The sequence below is a fragment of the Ptychodera flava genome (assembly GCF_041260155.1).
Source record: "Ptychodera flava strain L36383 chromosome 3 unlocalized genomic scaffold, AS_Pfla_20210202 Scaffold_26__1_contigs__length_13983176_pilon, whole genome shotgun sequence".
NCBI classification, from domain to species: Eukaryota; Metazoa; Hemichordata; class Enteropneusta; family Ptychoderidae; genus Ptychodera; species Ptychodera flava.
In genome coordinates this window covers 3,355,754-3,365,015 of record NW_027248280.1, presented here as the reverse complement: position 1 = coordinate 3,365,015, position 9,262 = coordinate 3,355,754, and positions in this window count along the sequence as shown.

Below are 9,262 nucleotides of genomic sequence, written 5' to 3'. Positions count from 1 at the left end.
AGCTCTATTGGCTTGCCCAGCATTGGCATTAGCAGCCCCTGTGCAGTAATGCTGGCTGAGCATATTCCCTATTCATAAGCTGTAGGCTGGCCTCGTACGTAACTCAATCAGATGAAAGCTCGCTTGCTTCACATTCTGAAACACTGATCCGATTTTGGAATGAATCTCATGTTGGCTCTAAAATCAACTTACAACCCATGCTCTATCTTTGTAAGCCACTAGCTGAGTGCTGATCAGCTGCTATTCAAGCATAGAGACACGCACTATTTTTTGAACCGGACTATCTTCGTGGGTAACGGATGACCTTTGACCTAGTAGCTCTACCTTTGACCTAAGCATCTCAACAGCATATCCCTGTCTATGTGTACCATGGCCCATATGCCTACAGCTTTCCCCTATTGCTTTCATTGGCTTTTTAGGGGCCGAGCGCCCTCATGGGCGAGGACCCTATTGGTATTGCTCAAGTTCTACTTCCTTCTTCTTAGGGGCCGAGCGCCCTCATGGGCGAGGACCCTATTGGTATTGCTCAAGTTCTACTTCCTTCTTCTTCTTCTTCTTCTTCTTCTGCCGTTTTTTTGTCCTTCCTAATCTCAGAAACTGCTCAATGAAATTTTTTGAAACTTGGTACAATGTTTAAGGTCAATGAGAGGTAGTGCATGTTAGTCTTGAATTTTTAATTAGTCATGTGACCTGGCTACAATTTTGAAATGAAAATGTTTTTTACTGTCCCATTTCCATAAAATTTGACCGATCCAAAATCTTTTCGCAAACTTTATAGGCAATACTACCTAGATGCTATATATTAAATTTCAAGAAAATTGACCTGGCAGTTTTTGAGAAGAAGATTTTTAAACTATTATTTTTCTGATTTTTCAATGACCTTTGACCTCCCCTATACCTCTGCAGCTAAGCTATACCAATGGCTTATTCTGGCCTATGTAAGGGTCCCAATAGGCTAGCCTGTCTTGAACAATGACCTTTTTGGGGACCACATTGAACACCGAGATTTTGGGGATGCCCCTTGACCTTTGACCTTGGCATCATTTAGCACATTATTAAACATGCAGGTATGCAATACTGGAGTACCAGATACAGCAAGAGGTCTGATTTTTGCTATAAGGAGGCAAACAAAGTTTTTGAGGTCAAAGGTCATCCTGCTCACGTGACATTTTGTCAACACACTTGGCTCCTATACTTCTCCCTGTGTACCAAAAATCGGATCCCTAGCTCTATTGGCTAGCCCGGAATTAGATATGCGCATAATTAATGAGCCACGTGATGTGGTACCATATTGTCTTCCATCCCACCAAATATCAAGGCAGTAGCACTTGTGGTTACTGATTACAAGCCTATTCGCGAAATCGAGGTCAAAGGTCATCCTGGTCACGTGACATTTTGTCAACACACTTGGATCCTATACTTCTCCCTGTGTACCAAAAATCAGATCCCTAGCTCTATTGGCTAGCCCGGAATTAGATATGCGCATAATTAATAAGCCACATGATGTGGTACCATATTGTCTTCCATCCTACCAAATATCAAGACAGTAGCACTTGTGGTTACTGATTTACAAGCCCATTGGTGAAATCCAGGTCAAAGGTCATCCTGGTCACGTGACTTTTTGCCAAAAATCTTTGCTTCCACACGTCTCCCCATGTACCAAAAATCAGACCCCTAGCTCTATTGGCTTGCCCAGCATTGGCATTAGCAGCCCCTGTGCAGTAATGCTGGCTGAGCATATTCCCTATTCATAAGCTGTAGGCTGGCCTCGTACGTAACTCAATCAGATGAAAGCTCGCTTGCTTCACATTCTGAAACACTGATCCGATTTTGGAATGAATCTCATGTTGGCTCTAAAATCAACTTACAACCCATGCTCTATCTTTGTAAGCCACTAGCTGAGTGCTGATCAGCTGCTATTCAAGCATAGAGACACGCACTATTTTTTGAACCGGACTATCTTCGTGGGTAACGGATGACCTTTGACCTAGTAGCTCTACCTTTGACCTAAGCATCTCAACAGCATATCCCTGTCTATGTGTACCATGGCCCATATGCCTACAGCTTTCCCCTATTGCTTTCATTGGCTTTTAGGGGCCGAGCGCCCTCATGGGCGAGGACCCTATTGGTATTGCTCAAGTTCTACTTCCTTCTTCTTAGGGGCCGAGCGCCCTCATGGGCGAGGACCCTATTGGTATTGCTAAGTTCTACTTCCTTCTTCTTCTTCTTCTTCTTCTTCTGCCGTTTTTTTGTCCTTCCTAATCTCAGAAACTGCTCGATGAAATTTTTTGAAACTTGGTACAATGTTAAGGTCAATGAGAGGTAGTGCATGTTAGTCTTGAATTTTTAATTAGTCATGTGACCTGGCTACAATTTTGAAATGAAAATGTTTTTTACTGTCCCATTTCCATAAAATTTGACCGATCCAAAATCTTTTCGCAAACTTTATAGGCAATACTACCTAGATGCTATATATTAAATTTCAAGGAAATTGACCTGGCAGTTTTTGAGAAGAAGATTTTTAAAGTATTATTTTTCTGATTTTTCAATGACCTTTGACCTCCCCTATACCTCTGCAGCTAAGCTATACCAATGGCTTATTCTGGCCTATGTAAGGGTCCCAATAGGCTAGCCTGTATTGAACAATGACCTTTTTGGGGACCACATTGAACACCGAGATTTTGGGGATGCCCCTTGACCTTTGACCTTGGCATCATTTAGCACATTATTAAACATGCAGTATGCAATTCTGGAGTACCAGATACAGCAAGAGGTCTGATTTTTGCTATAAGGAGGCAACAAAGTTTTTGAGGTCAAAGGTCGTCCTGGTCACGTGACATTTTGTCAGCACACTTCGCTCCTATACTTCTCCCTGTGTACCAAAAATCAGATCCCTAGCTCTATTGGCTAGCCCGGAATTAGATATGCGCATAATTAATGAGCCACGTGATGTGGTACCATATTGTCTTCCATCCCACCAAATATCAAGGCAGTAGCACTTGTGGTTACTGATTTACAAGCCTATTCGCGAAATCGAGGTCAAAGGTCATCCTGGTCACGTGACATTTTGTCAACACACTTGGATCCTATACTTCTCCCTGTGTACCAAAAATCAGATCCCTAGCTCTATTGGCTAGCCCGGAATTAGATATGCGCATAATTAATAAGCCACATGATGTGGTACCATATTGTCTTCCATCCTACCAAATATCAAGGCAGTAGCACTTGTGGTTACTGATTTACAAGCCCATTGGTGAAATCCAGGTCAAAGGTCATCCTGGTCACGTGACTTTTTGCCAAAAATCTTTGCTTCCACACGTCTCCCCATGTACCAAAAATCAGACCCCTAGCTCTATTGGCTTGCCCAGCATTGGCATTAGCAGCCCCTGTGCAGTAATGCTGGCTGAGCATATTCCCTATTCATAAGCTGTAGGCTGGCCTCGTACGTAACTCAATCAGATGAAAGCTCGCTTGCTTCACATTCTGAAACACTGATCCGATTTTGGAATGAATCTCATGTTGGCTCTAAAATCAACTTACAACCCATGCTCTATCTTTGTAAGCCACTAGCTGAGTGCTGATCAGCTGCTATTCAAGCATAGAGACACGCACTATTTTTTCAACCGGACTATCTTCGTGGGTAACGAATGACCTTTGACCTAGTAGTCTACCTTTGACCTAAGCATCTCAACAGCATATTCCTGTGTATGTGTACCATGGCCCATATGCCTACAGCTTCCCCTATTCCTTTCATTGGCTTTTTAGGGGCCGAGCGCCCTCATGGGCGAGGACCCTATTGGTATTGCTCAAGTTCTACTTCCTTCTTAGGGGCCGAGCGCCCTCATGGGCGAGGACCCTATTGGTATTGCTCAAGTTCTACTTCCTTCTTCTTCTTCTTCTTCTTCTTCTGCCGTTTTTTTGTCCTTCCTAATCTCAGAAACTGCTCAATGAAATTTTTTGAAACTTGGTACAATGTTTAAGGTCAATGAGAGGTAGTGCATGTTAGTCTTGAATTTTTAATTAGTCATGTGACCTGGCTACAATTTTGAAATGAAAATGTTTTTTTACTGTCCCATTTCCATAAAATTTGACCGATCCAAAATCTTTTCGCAAACTTTATAGGCAATACTACCTAGATGCTATATATTAAATTTCAAGGAAATTGACCTGGCAGTTTTTGAGAAGAAGATTTTTAAAGTATTATTTTCTGATTTTTCAATGACCTTTGACCTCCCCTATACCTCTGCAGCTAAGCTATACCAATGGCTTATTCTGGCCTATGTAAGGGTCCCAATAGGCTAGCCTGTCTTGAACAATGACCTTTTTGGGGACCACATTGAACACCGAGATTTTGGGGATGCCCCTTGACCTTTGACCTTGGCATCATTTAGCACATTATTAAACATGCAGGTATGCAATACTGGAGTACCAGATACAGCAAGAGGTCTGATTTTTGCTATAAGGAGGCAAACAAGTTTTTGAGGTCAAAGGTCATCCTGCTCACGTGACATTTTGTCAACACACTTGGCTCCTATACTTCTCCCTGTGTACCAAAAATCGGATCCCTAGCTCTATTGGCTAGCCCGGAATTAGATATGCGCATAATTAATGAGCCACGTGATGTGGTACCATATTGTCTTCCATCCCACCAAATATCAAGGCAGTAGCACTTGTGGTTACTGATTTACAAGCCTATTCGCGAAATCGAGGTCAAAGGTCATCCTGGTCACGTGACATTTTGTCAACACACTTGGATCCTATACTTCTCCCTGTGTACCAAAAATCAGATCCCTAGCTCTATTGGCTAGCCCCGAATTAGATATGCGCATAATTAATAAGCCACATGATGTGGTACCATATTGTCTTCCATCCTACCAAATATCAAGGCAGTAGCACTTGTGGTTACTGATTTACAAGCCCATTGGTGAAATCCAGGTCAAAGGTCATCCTGGTCACGTGACTTTTGCCAAAAATCTTTGCTTCCACACGTCTCCCCATGTACCAAAAATCAGAACCCCTAGCTCTATTGGCTTGCCCAGCATTGGCATTAGCAGCCCCTGTGCAGTAATGCTGGCTGAGCATATTCCCTATTCATAAGCTGTAGGCTGGCCTCGTACGTAACTCAATCAGATGAAAGCTCGCTTGCTTCACATTCTGAAACACTGATCCGATTTTGGAATGAATCTCATGTTGGCTCTAAAATCAACTTACAACCCATGCTCTATCTTTGTAAGCCACTAGCTGAGTGCTGATCAGCTGCTATTCAAGCATAGAGACACGCAATTTTTTTTCAACCGGACTATCTTCGTGGGTAACGAATGACCTTTGACCTAGTAGTCTACCTTTGACCTAAGCATCTCAACAGCATATTCCTGTGTATGTGTACCATGGCCCATATGCCTACAGCTTTCCCTATTCTTTCATTGGCTTTTTAGGGGCCGAGCGCCCTCATGGGCGAGGACCCTATTGGTATTGCTAAAGTTCTACTTCCTTCTTCTTTAGGGGCCGAGCGCCCTCATGGGCGAGGACCCTATTGGTATTGCTCAAGTTCTACTTCCTTCTTCTTCTTCTTCTTCTTCTTCTGCCGTTTTTTTGTCCTTCCTAATCTCAGAAACTGCTCAATGAAATTTTTTGAAACTTGGTACAATGTTTAAGGTCAATGAGAGGTAGTGCATGTTAGTCTTGAATTTTTAATTAGTCATGTGACCTGGCTACAATTTTGAAATGAAAATGTTTTTTACTGTCCCATTTCCATAAAATTTGACCGATCCAAAATCTTTTCGCAAACTTTATAGGCAATACTACCTAGATGCTATATATTAATTTCAAGGAAATTGACCTGGCAGTTTTTGAGAAGAAGATTTTTAAAGTATTATTTTTCTGATTTTTCAATGACCTTTGACCTCCCCTATACCTCTGCAGCTAAGCTATACCAATGGCTTATTCTGGCCTATGTAAGGGTCCCAATAGGCTAGCCTGTCTTGAACAATGACCTTTTTGGGGACCACATTGAACACCGAGATTTTGGGGATGCCCTTGACCTTTGACCTTGGCATCATTTAGCACATTATTAAACATGCAGGTATGCAATACTGGAGTACCAGATACAGCAAGAGGTCTGATTTTTGCTATAAGGAGGCAAACAAAGTTTTTGAGGTCAAAGGTCATCCTGCTCACGTGACATTTTGTCAACACACTTGGCTCCTATACTTCTCCCTGTGTACCAAAAATCAGATCCCTAGCTCTATTGGCTAGCCCGGAATTAGATATGCGCATAATTAATGAGCCACGTGATGTGGTACCATATTGTCTTCCATCCCACCAAATATCAAGGCAGTAGCACTTGTGGTTACTGATTTACAAGCCTATTCGCGAAATCGAGGTCAAAGGTCATCCTGGTCACGTGACATTTTGTCAACACACTTGGATCCTATACTTCTCCCTGTGTACCAAAAATCAGATCCCTAGCTCTATTGGCTAGCCCTGAATTAGATATGCGCATAATTAATAAGCCACATGATGTGGTACCATATTGTCTTCCATCCTACCAATATCAAGGCAGTAGCACTTGTGGTTACTGATTTACAAGCCCATTGGTGAAATCCAGGTCAAAGGTCATCCTGGTCACGTGACTTTTTGCCAAAAATCTTTGCTTCCACACGTCTCCCCATGTACCAAAAATCAGACCCCTAGCTCTATTGGCTTGCCCAGCATTGGCATTAGCAGCCCCTGTGCAGTAATGCTGGCTGAGCATATTCCCTATTCATAAGCTGTAGGCTGGCCTCGTACGTAACTCAATCAGATGAAAGCTCGCTTGCTTCACATTCTGAAACACTGATCCGATTTTGGAATGAATCTCATGTTGGCTCTAAAATCAACTTACAACCCATGCTCTATCTTTGTAAGCCACTAGCTGAGTGCTGATCAGCTGCTATTCAAGCATAGAGACACGCACTATTTTTTGAACCGGACTATCTTCGTGGGTAACGGATGACCTTTGACCTAGTAGCTCTACCTTTGACCTAAGCATCTCAACAGCATATCCCTGTCTATGTGTACCATGGCCCATATGCCTACAGCTTTCCCTATTCCTTTCATTGGCTTTTTAGGGGCCGAGCGCCCTCATGGGCGAGGACCCTATGGTTGCTAAGTTCTACTTCCTCTTCTCTTTTAGGCGCCGACCGCCCTCCTGGGGACCACCCTATTGAAATGCTCAATCAAATTTTTTTGAAACTTGGTACAATGTTTAAGGTCAATGAGAGGTAGTGCATGTTAGTCTTGAATTTTTAATTAGTCATGTGACCTGGCTACAATTTTGAAATGAAAATGTTTTTTACTGTCCCATTTCCATAAATTTGACCGATCCAAAATCTTTTCGCAAACTTTATAGGCAATACTACCTAGATGCTATATATTAAATTTCAAGAAAATTGACCTGGCAGTTTTTGAGAAGAAGATTTTTAAAGTATTATTTTTCTGATTTTTCAATGACCTTTGACCTCCCCTATACCTCTGCAGCTAAGCTATACCAATGGCTTATTCTGGCCTATGTAAGGGTCCCAATAGGCTAGCGTGTATTGAACAATGACCTTTTTGGGGACCACATTGAACACCGAAAATTTGGGGATGCCCCTTGACCTTTGACCTTGGCATCATGTAGCACATTATTAAACATGCACGTATGCAATTCTGGAGTACCAGATACAGCAAGAGGTCTGATTTTTGCTATAAGGAGGCAACAAAGTTTTTGAGGTCAAAGGTCATCCTGGTCACGTGACATTTTGTCAACACACTTTGCTCCTATACTTCTCCCTGTGTACCAAAAATCAGATCCCTAGCTCTATTGGCTAGCCCGGAATTAGATATGCGCATAATTAATGAGCCACGTGATGTGGTACCATATTGTCTTTCTATCCTACCAAATATCAAGGCAGTAGCACTTGTGGTTACTGATTTACAGGCCTATTCCTGAAATCGAGGTCAAAGGTCATCCTGGTCACGTGACATTTTGTCAACACACTTTGCTCCTATACTTCTCCCTGTGTACCAAAAATCAGATCCCTAGCTCTATTGGCTAGCCCAGAATAGATATGCGCATAATTAATGAGCTACATGATGTGGTACCATATTGTCTTCCATCCTACCAAATATCAAGGCAGTAGCACTTGTGGTTACTGATTTACAAGCCTATTCGTGAAATCGAGGTCAAAGGTCATCCTGGTCACGTGACTTTTTGCCAACAATCTTTGCTTCCACACGTCTCCCCATGTACCAAAAATCAGACCCCTAGCTCTATTGGCTTGCACAGCATTGGCATTAGCAGCCCCTGTGCAGTAATGCTGGCTGAGCATATTCCCTATTCATAAGCTGTAGGCTGGCCTCGTACGTAACTCAATCAGATGAAAGCTCGCTTGCTTCACATTCTGAAACACTGATCTGATTTTGGAATGAATCTCATGTTGGCTCTAAAATCAGCTTACACCCATGCTCTATCTTTGTAAGCCACAAACTGAGTGCTGATCAGCTCCTATTCAAGCATAGAGACACGCACTTTTTTTTCAACCGGACTATCTTCGTGGGTAACGAATGACCTTTGACCTAGTAGTCTACCTTTGACTAAGCATCTCAACAGCATATTCCTGTGTATGTGTACCATGGCCCATATGCCTACAGCTTTCCCCTATTCCTTTCATTGGCTTTTTAGGGGCCGAGCGCCCTCATGGGCGAGGACCCTATTGGTATTGCTCAAGTTCTACTTCCTTCTTCTTTAGGGGCCGAGCGCCCTCATGGGCGAGGACCCTATTGGTATTGCTCAAGTTCTACTTCCTTCTTCTTCTTCTTCTTCTTCTTCTGCCGTTTTTTTGTCCTTCCTAATCTCAGAAACTGCTCGATGAAATTTTTGAAACTTGGTACAATGTTTAAGGTCAATGAGAGGTAGTGCATGTTAGTCTTGAATTTTTAATTAGTCATGTGACCTGGCTACAATTTTGAAATGAAAATGTTTTTTACTGTCCCATTTCCATAAAATTTGACCGATCCAAAATCTTTTCGCAAACTTTATAGGCAATACTACCTAGATGCTATATATTAAATTTCAAGAAAATTGACCTGGCAGTTTTTGAGAAGAAGATTTTTAAACTATTATTTTTCTGATTTTTCAATGACCTTTGACCTCCCCTATACCTCTGCAGCTAAGCTATACCAATGGCTTATTCTGGCCTATGTAAGGGTCCCAATAGGCTAGCCTGTCTTGAACAATGAC